Genomic DNA, 14,439 nt, shown 5'->3' with positions numbered 1-14,439 from the left:
CAAAGGGCTTCTTCCCTTTCTTTGCATGAATATCGAGCCTTGTGTGCTTTTGAGAAGACTGTCAGACGTTTTGTGTGGTTTGATTCTGCACAGGTTCATGTCTCTGCTCGCGTGTTAGTGGTTCCTTTCTGCATGGCTGTTTTTGCGTGTCCCGCCTACATTTGCAGGACTCGCTCCATCCCAGTCTCCTCTCTGCATTGCTCCACTCCATCTGCTGACAATATGGCTTACAGCCTCATAATCACCTATCGATTGCTCATCATCATTACCACAGTTGGGGCTGTATATGAAGCCTCATCTGAATGGGAGGCTGAGGCGGAGCTTCACGGGACCCTGCCTTTGATTGGAACAAGGTCAGAGGAATCGATTCGCTTTGATCGGAGACTTGCTAAGTGAAACAACAATTTCCTCGGGCTCAGCCGGCGGAGCACACAGTCTGGAGCTTCTCCTCAGCCCGAGCGTACAGTCAGGGCCTGCTGGTAAAAGAACAACCAGGTTGTCCTTTCATGAAGCCTTTGGGTTTTATTGTGTATTTTTATGTTTTAACGCACACGATTTGACGTACCTGAGTAGTTTCTGCCTCATATGAACATAAAACATTTTCCTGTCACTGTAATGTTGGACTGTGTAGCCTTTTAATGAAGAAAAAACAAAAACAAGAGTGCAGTCAGAGTACAAATCTCTGCTAGGTGTGTCCTGGGGCAAACTTTAGCCCCAAGTTGTCGATCACTCGGGGTGTTAACTGGTCTGTTAAGAGGAGTGAGGAATCAATGGCAGCATCACTGCAGCCACGAGAGGTCCTTCAGCATACAGTTACAAATGTGCACAAAAAATATCAGACTGATAGGATTCAGTAGCGTGCGAGATTAGCACCAAAGACATGATTTCCCCAGGCTTATGCTTGGTGGAGATAATAAAACAGAGCCCTGCTGATTTCCATACGCTCACTCGTCCTGCTACAGCCGTTACTGGTTTGGTTTGAGCTGCAGTTTATGGTGGCTAATGTTAGCAAACTTTAGCTACAGACTGCTTTGTGACTGACATTCCTTCGTTTGCTAACTTTCTGATTCCGCTGATCCTGATCCTGCTGATCCTGATCCTAATCCATGAACCACCACCTAACATACTACAAAAGTGCTTGGACATGATGCATGTCAAAACACACTTCCCTCTGGCGGTTCCTTGGGGCCACTGACCCAAATCAGCCTCAGAAGGACACCTTCAAAATGACCAAATCTGACAGACATGCCAAGACAAGACATACAAAGAACCCAAGGCAATAAATCAAGACTATCAGAGGACACGAAGTCCCAGCAAGTCCCCACACCTCAAGCGTCCCTCTTCTGATGACAACACAGGAGCTTTTAAAGCATTCATTCCCAGGCCAGGTGCACCTCATCGAGTAATCAGATAGTGGATAGATATGTGATGTGTGTCTGGATACAACACAAGTCTCGCTCACCATCACTGACGTGCATCAGCTCTCTGGAAGCATCGTGTTCACTCCCCTCAGGTCCCCTCAGCTCCCCTCAGGTCCCCTCAGGTCCCCTCAGGTCCCCTCAGGTCTCCTCAGGTCTCCTCAGCTCCCCTCAGGTCCCCTCAGCTCCCCTCAGGTCCCCTCAGCTCCCCTCAGGTCTCCTCAGGTCCCCTCAGGTCCCCTCAGCTCCCCTCAGGTCTCCTCAGCTCCCCTCAGGTCCCCTCAGCTCCTGTACCTGGCTGGACCACAGCTTCTGTCTGTATGACGTCCAGTGCTTCCAGACACGTGTCGCAGCTTATCTCCACACATGTGCCTTTTTATGAGACTGAAGCATCATTTACATTGTTATTCTGATAGCATTTGATTTGATTTGCTTTGCAGAAACATGAAACAATCCCTGAGGAAATTTGCACTGTACAACGTTTCTGCAGTACATGTTGCTTTTAGCGCCGTAATCCTCAGTCTCCCTGCAGTGTTGTCTTGTATACCACAGTCTTGCATCACCACTCAGAAATGTTCAAATTCTACGTGCAGGGACTTTAATGATGTCTACAGACAATATTTACGTTTTAAAGGAAGTAATGCAAGGGAAGATTGTCATAATATGCAAAAAAATATATACAGTATATTAAAAAAGAAAACTAGATGGACCTTTAAATTTTTTTTGTCAAACTTTTTCCAGGGTCAAGAAGATTTAGATTTAGATAGAGGTTTAGATTATTTTTTTTTGTCAAATAATTCATAAACTACTGCTGGACAGTAAAACCGAGTGCCTAAAATCAGTACTTCACCATCTCCCCTCCTGCTAGTCACTGAGAAACAAACAATTGAAGCATTCAGAGGAGTGAAAAGTAATGAAGTCCTTCAAACTTTCCCAATTCAGACTGTGCTGCTCGTGGCTCTGCTGCCTTGGGCAGCATCACAAATACAACCATCTCTGCATCTGCTCTGTTGTCTTTCTGTCTGTTGTCTAGCACTGAAAATTCACGCTTGTTTTTTCTTATCTCACTCCCGTGTTTACTTTGAGGCTCACCTGAGATCTTATTCTTCTTTTTGCTCTCGCTGGCTGAAGGCAGAGCTGTGCCCACCATGCACCACTGCACCCATGCAAGCCAAAATAACCTGAGGATTTGGGAATAATTATCTAAATTTGCCTCCAATTGTCATGCTGGACCACAGACGAGGCCTTCCTCTCTTCCACCTGAAACACAGGTGGAAAACGAAGCGGTGCTTTCTCACACTGCCGTCACCTGCTGCCAAACTCCACTGTGAAGTTGGCTGAACTCAGCACTGCTTTTCATTTCTTCCTTCAGGTTTGTCGTCGCGTTAGCGCTGACTCGGAGGAGCCCACCAATATATTAACTGCACACAAGTGATTACTTCCAACCGCAATCACCAGAATCAAACACTGGCACGCGTTCACACACAGACGCACGCACACACACGCAGTTGAACCCACAATAAGTTAGAGATCCAGTTAAAAGATCACCACAGCTGCACGCCCAGCAGCTGACAGCTGGAGCGTTGTGTGATAGAGAGTGTGTTTGTCAGTGTGTGTGTGTGTGTGCACATGATAAGCTGTGAGTGATTATCATTGTTGTTGTATCGCAGTTTATCACACAGCAGGAGAACAGTTACACTCACCTGGCCATGTTTTCCCTGGAAGCATCATCATTCTGATACGCACATGCACGCACGCACACACACACACACACACACACACACACACACACACACACACAGGCACAAAACTTAATCTAATCTGTGTGTTTTCTCTCTGCTGCAATAATACAGCGGCCTAATTGGCTCTGACAACTCGGCCAACTCAATTCCAGCCAGTCTCGTCCAGAATTCCTCTCTATGTCTCTAATTAGGTCCAATCAGCCGGAGTGATATTTATCGATTCACCTCATCCCTCTTTCTCTCTCACACACACCAACAAACACACACACACACACACACAGTCTATCTCTCCTTCACACCAGCCTCCCTTCAGTCTTCCTGCATTGCTTTCTGAAGGAGACTGAGGAGACTCTCTTTGGATAATTTTAGTATGAGTAAAATAATCATGATTGATGCAGGTGCCTTTCGCTTCCTTCAAAGCTTTAAATAGATAAACCCCCCCTCTCCCCCTCCCTCACACCCCAACACACACACACACATACACACACACAGAGAAAAGAATCAAGAAGCTAATTAGCGTGTGAGGATGAGCGAGGAGAGAGGCCTTATCGAGCCGTTATCAGTTCGCCTGCCCCATAGCTTTAACCATCATATTAGATATCTTAATCGTTCATTCTGACAGGGGCGTCAGGGACAAACTTTCTCATTTTCCCAGCCAACTGATGTGCTCTGCCCCCCCCCCCCCTTCTTCTGGTTCCTCACTTGTTTTTTTTCTCCTTTTCTCTTTTCCGATAGACACAGCCGTCAGCTACGTGTCAGGAATGCTTGATACTTTAATTCATCTAAACAACCTTTTAGCCTCGCTCCGAATGCGATGCTATGTTTGAGAATCTGAGCAAAGTCGGCGCTCGTGTCATTTTGGGCAACCTGACGTGCCAGCCTCGCTGCTGAAGACACGTCTGCAATGACATTGGAGCTGACGGTTGTTTCTCTGAGTCTGTGACGGGATGGCGGTCGGATACGGGCGACAGGAAAGTGCAGGAGAGAAAATTAACTGCACATACACTGTGTAAAAATGTGCATCACAGTCCCAGGATGTCCAGGTTGATCTGGTATGACCAGTAGATTATGGAGGCCAGGGGGAATCACACATTTTAGGCATTTTTTAACATTCATTATGGGGAGGAATGTTGAAGATATGAACCCACCAGACGAAAGGAGATCATTTCAGTAGATCTCAGTCAGGTGGAAAGTAACACAGAGCACATGAGAAAGATCAGAGGTGCTCTTGTTTGGGTTCTTTTTCTTTCTCGTGATTTACTCTGCCAGAGGGGCTAATTTCTGTTAGACGTAATATGTGGATCAGTTGATTCTCCATTTAGTATCTTATTTAATATTTATTTATCTCGTTCAGATGAAATAGAAGCTAATCAATCTTTTAAAAGTTGAACTGAGTTCTTTTGTTTTGTTGGATTGCTCAGTTATTTTCTTAAAATATAATACATAATACATTTTATTAGAAACACAACACATATCCCCAGGCAGTGATTTATTTATTGTTAAATAAATAAATTATTTATTATTGTTTTAAAGCAGCAATGAACAGTGACTCACTTTTATTAGACCTCAAATCACAAGTACATTAAGATTTATTGAAGGGCACAACCTTTTTAAAATGTTTTAATGGTAATTTCTATTCTTGTTGGAACAGACCATTGATGTAATGTTGTAATTAAGATATTATTTAGTTTATTTATTATTTTCTGCTGGCCATGCTGCAAAAACAGTTTAAAGCTGCACAAATCAATATTTTATATAATAAATGAATCAGATGTGTTAATTGTTTAACTGTGCAGTCCCCCTCAGTTTCACGGGACGTTTTAGCATCTTTCAGCTCATTGTTTTGGTTTCACAGCCCTCAGCTCCGCTGTTTTGGTTGGTTCTCACTGCTCTCTTCAACATCACTCCAAGCTCCAGCAGGCAGCTGCTTCCCACTACAAAGCTGGCTTTTATCTACAGGGAGCAGAGCACCTGAAGAGCCAGAATGTTTCCTCAGAAGTCGGTTTAATCAGAATCAAAAGAAAGACAAATATTAGACTTTAGCATTTGTCAGGTGACCAGAAACACAATTTTGATTTAGTGCTTGGCCATGTCATAACGAAATGTCTGATGTGTGTGATTTTGACTCAGAAGTCTGTCTCCAAGTAGCCACCCCCCCAAAACAACTAAAAAACATTTGCGTAGCTTCCAGCCACCAGTCATATGGTCATTTGCAGTGTGGCAGGACGAGATGAAACTTGAAAGAAAAATGACATTTACTTAATCAGACTGATGTGAAATTGATTAGGCCACCTGCAAACCTCCTTCTAATTTGGCAGTCCAACATGACAGGGACTTGAATAAGCAGAATCCAACCTTTGAGTCAGTCTGCTCACTTGCTCCTTTGTGCTGAGGTGAGTGAGAAGAAGTGCTCGCTGAGGCTTTCTGACCTCCACATAACCCCGATTTAAGACAGAGTGATGCTCTCTGATCTCTGCAGCTCTACCCAAGCCTCCTTCTCCCTATCTGTGTCAGTGTCTCCCCCCCTTCTCTCCCCCTCTTGACTGTTTTGTGCAGTGTGTGTACAGGCTGGCTGTTTGTGTACCTGCAATCTGACAGACGCTGCTTTGATCAGGTCCGAGCCCCGGGGGCAACACACCGCTGGCCCTCCTCTCTGGTTGTCTGTGCGCAGACACAAATACACACACACACAAACACACACACACGCACACACTCGTTCGTGTGCACATCACAGAGGCAGCGTGAGATGATGAGAGAGAGATATGGAGAGAAAGAGGGTGAGAGTGAAGTCTTTGATGTGCTCAACATTTTCTGTGTTCATGTTTCAAACAGGAGCCATCAGAAACGCACCAGAATGTAAGGGGAGAGGCTCAGAAAAGATTGGATGACGGCTGATTGACCCTTCAAACCTGGCCAATCTTAACAGGGGCTGATGGGAAGAAAGACAGGGGCGGGCGCGTCATTTCATTTCCTCTCGACTTCGAGACCCGGCCCCTGCTCGCCCCTCCGACTGACAGACTGGCTCTTAAAGTGAGCACCCTGCTACAGTGATTAGCAGTTTTCAGTTACCCTGCCAGTGTGTGTGTGCGTGTGTGTGTATGTGTGTGTGTGTGTGTGATGTGACAGGGAAGGGCGCTTGTGCTTGGAGAGATTTTAAAGTGCCGAAATTGGCTGCTCAGATGCCCCGGCTCTGACCCCTCTCTAGTGAGCCAACAAGCAGATGGCATTCAAGTAGTCAGACCGCGGGTGGATGGAGCGGAGGTGGAAGGCGTGGTCGGCACAATGAAGTGGCGGGTTACCTCACTTCTCCTTTCGAATCCTTTTAGGACAGGCGTGGAGGGCCGCGTTAAGTGATTTTTATTTGGGCGATTAAACTGTCTTTTCAGTGAGCCAGCTGAATTCCGCCCCCTGCTGCGCCACAGACACGATTACGGAGGTTACGGATGTCACTTTTCTCTCCACGGATCATCTCCCACCATCATCTTGAATATCCGCTCATCATCCCTTCATCATACTCTATCCATCGCATCAGCCCTGAGTTGCAGACGTGTCATTTATTCCCCCTCCCGACGCCTCACTGGTGTAAAAATGATTTTGTGTCCAGGTAAATGTTTCATGTTGGAGACACGGATCTCGTTGGGGAAATTAAGTCTCCGTGGACATTTTTTCCTGGCTGCTGAAACACTTGAAAGGTCCAATCAGAAATAATGATCCCCAGTGCTGTATTAAGCACACATGACGGTGATTGGGTGCTATCTATCTGCCGTGAGCCAATGCTTCCTCCCAGGTTGCAGGTTATTAACTGACAACATGAGGTGATGAGAAATGAAATATAGCAATAGCTTCCACACTGGATCTAGGTCAGGCTAGATCTAGACAAGGTAGAACGTTCTGGTACGAGATGGGCTGTGGTGCTGGAGGGGTTGGGGTGGGGGGGGGGCCCAGAGAATGTGAGATTTTATTTATTTAAATTTATCCTGCTCAGTAAGCCACTCGCAGCCCGAAGCCAGATGGGACTGAGCCAGTGCATTCTGCAGAGAAAAGCAGGTGTCTCTACTGTATTACTGTGCTGAAATAACACACTCAGACACTCACAATTACACCCCATTTGGTGTGCTGCTGACCATTAGAAATGTATGGAGGAGGGGTACATTAAAACAGCCAAGCTTTTCCAGCTGTAATACTACGACTGATAACATGACATTGTCTCTACTGACCTTCTGGCCACTGGTCAAATCAGCTATTGTTCTGCTGGGGTCTGTATTCACTCCCCACTCTGTCAGACAGTTAAAAACAGCCATGCAGGTTAGAGTCCCTCCCAGAGAGAAGACACATGCATCACAGCATAGCAAGGCTAAGAGGCTACACTCATGCTTAGAGGCTCTGTGATGCTGTACCATAGTGTCATCTATCTACCTATCATGTCAGTGCAAACCTGCTGATGTTTAGGAAGCATAATGCTCACCTTGCCAACTAGTTTGCATGCTAACATTTGCTAATTAGCACAGAAGATGCAATGGTGGAAGAAGTATGTCACCATCACGGCACTGCAAACCCTCCGTGAGAATTTCGGGGCCATTGTTATGATTTTAGAAATATTGAGTCCCCTGTGTCACACGTACCGTGTAAGACATTATTTGTAGCTTTTACATCTTGGGCTAAATGCTGTCTTCTGCACAATCATCTCTCACAGGACATGTCTCAGACCATCCTGGTCCTGCATGTACATGTACTTAGCTTGTATACTTTTACTTATTTGTTCTAAGGTATAAAGAAGGAAAAGGAAAGGGGACAGAGAGATGTGACCCAGGTACAGCTGGTTGTTACGATACCTGGGTTGCATCCATCTGCCACATTCAGGCCTGGTGCATCACATGAGTGAAGAGTGAGAGAGAGAAAGAAACACTCACAGTAAGTGAAGCATTACATGAAAATACATGAAGTTGCCCCAGTTAAAGATAAAATCATTTCTAAAACACTGACCAAACGTATTTGGTTGATATAATTTAAGTCATAAGTTACTGTATGCATTCTGAATCAGATTTATTTTGTAATAGACATAAGATAACTCCATGCTGCACATGCAGACACAAGCGGTTTCCTTTTGCTGATGAATTTATTAAATTCATAGTGAAAACTAAAATAAAAACAAATGCATAATTAACATCAATATACAATACAAATGAAAATAAATCAATAAACGGACATCGAAACAAAACATACCTTGTTGGCTGTGTGCAACAGGAATTAAAGCACTGACACTGGGTCCTTGTCCAAGCACAAAATAAGGTCCACAATCTTCAAAAACTTAAACTGTGTGTTTAACTTCCATCAGTCTCTTCTTCTTCATTTTCTTCTCTCTCAGTCACACAACCCAACCAAGTACAGCGCCACCCATGGTGAGTGTTATATAACAGGCAATATAACAATACATGCCATAAAAACACAGACGAACGTAAATAAGGTGCAAACACCCACTGTGGCAGTTACACATACTTTCATATCAGTTGCTTTTGTCTCCATGGAGGTCAGAGTGCATTTTCCTGATTCAACTGGAGGCATAAACAATTAGTTTTGTTTGCAAAACACGATGTTCAGAAAGACTTCTCTATAGATTTAAACCTTGTCATTGATTCATAAGAAGCAGTGGAATAGGTATAGAGAAAAGGGAGGCTGACACAACCAAAACCATAAACGTATTAATAACGTAAATTTACATTTTACCGCAAAATAGAAAATGGGTGTGACAAAAAAACAAACAACAGGGAAGAGTATTTCACATGTTGTTTGACTGTTACTGTTGAACATGATGAATTTGATATATCACAGTATGTTATTCTTAAGATAAGGTTAAGAGACCGTCGTGAAACTAAGCTCACTGAATTATTCATATCACAAATCAAAATGTAGCAGTTTCAATCATTGCTGAAAAGTTAGTACAGGCTAAATCCTGCAAACTCCCTCTTGTAAATAAACTGAATAATGAAGTTAGAATAACCAAAGTCCACCTCTCTGTTCTGCCCTCTGTCTCCTTCCTGTGCAACTTGTTTTCCTCTGTTGTTTCTCATTCTTGACTGTGAGGCACTGTGGGAACTTAAACAGACAAAGTCATCGTTGTGTTATTATTCAAATCTACCATCATAGTTCCCTAAAGATAACACAATAACCTGCGCAAATTGATGTACTCGTTTCGGTGCGTGATCCCATGGCAGCAGAGAGGCAGCTTTCCTGTATAATTAGGACAATATTTATTGATGTGCTATACAGCTCAGTCTCTGTAATCTGCTGTGATCTTGAGGTGCATATGCTCCATCACAGATTTCGACGATTACAGAGCCGGGTGATTCACGCTGCCGACTCTGTGTTGGTTGACAGCATCCCTTCAGGTGGTCCAGACTTCATTACAGACAGGGAGTCCATCTGCAAACAGCAAAAGTCCCTTCATATTGCACTCACACGTGGCATGCGTTTGCCAAGATGAGGCCGGAGACTGAAACGTTAGAAGAAATATGTGGCTGCACAAAGATTATCTCTGTCTACAAGATGCATGTAAATGTTCCAATTTTCTCTTTCTGTGATTCAGGGTTCACAGCTGAAATAGAGGCTGTTGGCCTTTTGAGCCTTTGGAAAAATATGAAACAGCTGTGAGTCTGTAACTGCCCATTGCTCTCTTGTTGCAGACCTAAATAGAGACTGCAATTAACCTAAGTGGGAAAAAAAAATGTCTTTACTTTAAATCATGTAAATGAGCAAGACCATGAAATAGAGGCTTGTAGATTTCCCTCACCACATCTGGCTGCGAGTCGCCAGCCAAGGAACGTCACGTTGCTTTTGGGGGTCAGAGGTCAAGTTATTGAAGTGGAAATCAATGGCGGATTCCCAGGTGGCCTTAAGAGGACTAGAAAGGAAAGGTACATTTCAAACAAATAAATAGCATTTTCAAGGTGCCCTCCCCACTTCACAGCTGTGCATTGATCTCGCCAGTTTAACCCAGAGGAGGAGGCAGAGTATGGGAGAAGCAAGGAGAGCCTCGCTCTGACTTGCTCTCTTTTATGTGATTGCTACTTTTTCACCTTGCTGCTGACATGCATTGGTGCCAGTGAGGCTGGGACTGGGACTGTGTCCAGATTTACAGGCGGCTAGGCAAGGATAATCGACTTCACACACAGGCTGGGAGAGTGGACACTTTCATATAGTCACGTCTAACAAGTCTTTGAACAATTATTTTTTTAAGTTCAATTAGTGGGGACAACTTTCTGATGAAAACTGAAAGGCAGCAGGGTTTTAAAATGTATCCACACAGGAGGCCTCAAAGGAAATGCATTTTTAGTCTCAGTCCCAGGACGTCAGATGCTGTTGTGTCACATCCCTCGGCATCTCGTCCAGACGCAGAAGGTACCCTTCAGCATCTGCATGAGACACGTGCTTTAAACTAGGTGCTATGCAAACCCATCACAATCAGAGCAACTGCACAACAAGACGTATGTAGTATGCAAAGTGAGAAGGTCTGCTATAATTAAAATAATTTGGAGCTTATTCAACTCAAAAATGTAAGTTCAGCTGCTGCCTTATGCTACAGTTAAGTTAGTTTGAATAATCAGACCAAAGACTTCTTTTAGGTCTTTGTATTTGTGAATGCATTTGATAAGTTCACTGAACTTGAGAAGACACGTTCAGTAATGAGTATTGAGGTGACTAACACTGACTAACTCTATTCATCCACCATTATTTCAAGTCTTCAGCACTTTGCAAGTTATAAGAACTCATATTTATAAGTTCTGAAATGGTTTTAAAATATTTTTTTTTAGGTTTAACCAAAACATAATCAAAGTGCTGTTTGTAGCAGGAAGGTTTATACGTCGCACACAAAAAGTAAAGCGTAACTTGCAATGATGTAGTGGCCTGAAGGTGCATAAAATTTGAACATGAAGTTATAATTATCAGAATGTTAAGTCAAATTCAGTTGACATCACAGATGCTCTGAATTTTGTGTTTTTGTTGTCCTTTAGATAGCCTACATTTTATACGAACTTTTTCAATTTTCGTAATGGAGATTTATGTCAGCCCAAAAAGAAGGCTAACCGCAGACCAAACCGAGTTTTGATGGGTTTATCCTTGACTACATCCCTGATTAAAAAGTGATGTGTTTGGCAGTGATCCCATGCAACACCCCTGCATCAACCCCTCCATATGCATCTGGGTGTCGCTTTCTCTCGGATTGTTTCCCGTGAGCCGATCTGTGATGTGTGGTGTTATCTCCCCAGGATACGTGCATAGATCAGTTTAATACCAGGCCGCCGACCCAGGAGACCTCTCTTTGGAGAGAGATCTCCTCTCCTGCTCGGCCTCGGACAGATAAATATCAGGGGGAACAAAGAACCTGCCTCTCATATCCTCTCTGTCTCCAATGGACGCAGCGCGTCCCAGTCCTTCCAAATTGTTTTTTTGTGGCAATCTGTGCCCTTGGCTGCAGAAAGGGGTTTTGTGTGGATTGACATGATTATGGCTATTGGTAGCCCTAAACACTGGCTCCAGCCAAGGTGAATGACAGGCCCTCCGCTTGTCCCCTGTTCACATGAAAGACACCACCCCCAGTGCCCCCAACCAACTTCAGCTATAGCAAAGAGGAGGAGGGTGCAGAGGCCCAGCAGTACGGTGAAACAGATATTGGTTTGGCAGCAGAAGGGTACAGTTTTATTCTTCTCAGGAAGTGCATGTTCAACTTTAGCAAGCAGCTAAGTCACATTTAAAGACATTTCAAATCCCTGATGAAAAATCATTCCTATCAGGGTCGAGAGCCTGGACACGATTCAACTTGCATGGCGTAAAGACTGGACAGCTATAGACAGCTATAGTCAACTCTGTAAAGAACCAGTTCCAAAAAAATACATTTTTACGTTTCATTCATCAGAAATCAGAAAAGACTTTATTGCCATGTAAGTGAAGAGGTTTCACATTACTAGGAATTTGTCTTGGTGATTGGTGCATACATAGAACGTAACAAGTAACATATAATTGAAGAATAAAATAAAAATAAAATAGAATAAGGTAACACAAAATAAAATAAGTAAAATAAATATTTTTCTGGAGGTAGTCCAAAAGTGAGGTAGTGCAGGGTGGAGTATAGTGCAAGTGGGTGAGGTAAACAATATGGACTAAAAAAGCCAATATATGCTATGTAAGTTGGACAGCTGTAGCTGGTTTTTAACTTTGGACACTTTGGCTGGCTAGCTGTCCACCAGTACAGGTTTCACACCAATTAACATTCCAGCTAAGCTAAACTGCTACACTATTACATCTCCCTTGTTAACACACATGAGACTCATTGATCTTTTGGAGTCCTTGAAACAGAGTAAATAAGTATATTCCCAACATGTTGATCTATCTCTTCAAATAGCCCAGTAATGTGCTAATCAAAGACCATTTCTGTTTTCCATCTGGAAATACCACAGCTTGAGTTTGCCTGCTTTAATGACAGCTGGTCTCAATGTCAGTTGTGGGTTACAGGTGAAATTCAGAACTTTTATTGGATTTGATTCCCTGAATTCATCTGACCCTGCAGCTGATCTTGTCCCTGCACTGTGTTTCATTACAGCAAAGGTTCAGGCCAACATATTGGAAAAATATCAGCCTGTTATTGAAACTTGGATATCATCCAGTCACATCACAGGTGTCATCTGATGGAGGTCCCCCCCACGACCACAGCTGGTCACAACCTTTTTTAGTTTTTGTAATTATGTTTCTACCAGGTGTCTGACCGCAGAAATTAATCCAGTGTGGGAAGAGTAAGGTTCTTCTTCAGTGTGCAAAACCCAGTCATCGTCACACACTCTGTAGCCAAGTCCTATTAAAGGGCCCTTTGAATTTCAGTGTGGTATGTTTTTTAATTCTTCAGAACAGTGAATTCTTATTAGCAGGATTTGTTAGTTGTTGTTTGTATGCACAACATTCAAAGGTGCAGTAAGTGATTCTGGAGAAAGATACGTCAGTTGGATAGCCAGAATCACTGACTCCCAAAAGCATCTCAAACACAGCCAAAATATAATAATATATAGAAAAAGAAAATACATGCAGACAATCACATAATTCTAAATGGTCATAAGTGATGATTCGGAGAGAAAATTCTACATACTGTACCCTTAAACACAAACTAAATTTTGGGTTTCCATCTCCAACCCTAAAAGGTGATACAAGAGTCAACTGACAGTTAAAACAGTTGATAGTTGAGAGCTGAATGTTGAACAGTGGCCTTCAAAACAAACTCTACGCAGTCAGCTCATCACATTTCCTTTATTTTAAAAAGAGTGAATGCAAGAAGATGAATGTTAAGCAGCCTTCCAGAGGTTGAACAAATAAATTAAATTTGACACTTAGAATTAAGTGAGCTCGGAAGCTCGATGCAACGACAGCAGTACTGCAGCAGTGTAGGTGTGTGACAGACACACAGTATTGGGTTATGAGTCTCTGTAGGGCTGTTAAGACAAGTGTAATGTGCCATTAGAAGAGGCCTTAGTTATACGCTACCCCAAGAGATGAAGCAACCACAAAATCAAACAAATGTGTTAAGGTATCACACCACTGTCCTGAAATAAACAAAAAGGTCATGATTTGTATTTGCAGAGCTAAAAACCAAAAAAACAAAGTTTAAGTCTGACCCCAAACCCTCTGCTTAGAAAAATTCTGGCCCTCAAATGTATTTGATGACTCCAGCTTTTTGCTGCACTCAGAAGTGCACCACTTGTGAGTTTCAGAAACTATCACAAGAGTTCAGTGAGGCCGAGCTGCACCTCCACAGAGGTCAGTCGTCCATTCTCTCACCCTCCAGCCTTTTTCTACTGGTCACGGTCCAGAAGCCCCCTGCAGTACCTACCCAAATCCCAATTCAGCCCCTGGTTCCTCCCCAGTCCTGTCTGCAATGAGGTATGGATCTCCTGGTGCTGTAATGTTATGCTACAATATGGCAGAGAGCTGGATGAACTCCCCATCAACCCCGTGTGTGTGTGCGTGTATATGTGTGTGTCTACCTTGCTGCGGTGCTTTCAGGGGTGTCTGCCTGCCTTCGCCTCATCTCCGTCCCCTCGCTCTGAGGAGACTTTGAATTAGTCTAATTATCATCGCCTGTGTCACGGAAACATGAGGAGGAAGGTGTTGTCCCCAGGAGGCCTTCTTAGATTTAACACTGTGTGTGTGTGTGTGTGTGTGTGCGTGCGTGTGTGTTTATGATAATGCGTGTGCGCCAGAGTATCTTTTATGAATTGCCACAGCTGTGTTAGACAGCT

General features: G+C 43.6%; 1 long non-coding RNA gene across 2 annotated transcripts; it reads right to left on the bottom strand.

Annotated features, from left to right (window-relative positions):
• Positions 1 to 1,650: 1,650 nt before the first annotated feature.
• On the bottom strand, positions 1,651 to 8,749 carry LOC124057197. Of its 2 annotated transcripts, XR_006843074.1 has the most exons (4): positions 8,384 to 8,749; positions 7,993 to 8,022; positions 5,745 to 5,821; positions 1,651 to 1,802 (listed from the first exon to the last, which is right to left on the bottom strand). It is a non-coding gene; the product is annotated as an uncharacterized LOC124057197 (long non-coding RNA). The 2 variants fall into 2 exon arrangements; XR_006843075.1 differs by lacking the exon at positions 7,993 to 8,022 and having other exon boundaries at positions 8,384 to 8,742.
• Positions 8,750 to 14,439: the final 5,690 nt, after the last annotated feature.

Source organism: Scatophagus argus, chromosome 3, assembly GCF_020382885.2.
Source record: "Scatophagus argus isolate fScaArg1 chromosome 3, fScaArg1.pri, whole genome shotgun sequence".
Lineage (NCBI taxonomy): Eukaryota > Metazoa > Chordata > Actinopteri > Scatophagidae > Scatophagus > Scatophagus argus.
Note: the sequence above shows the minus strand (reverse complement) of the source record. Positions and strands in the feature narration are given on the sequence as shown.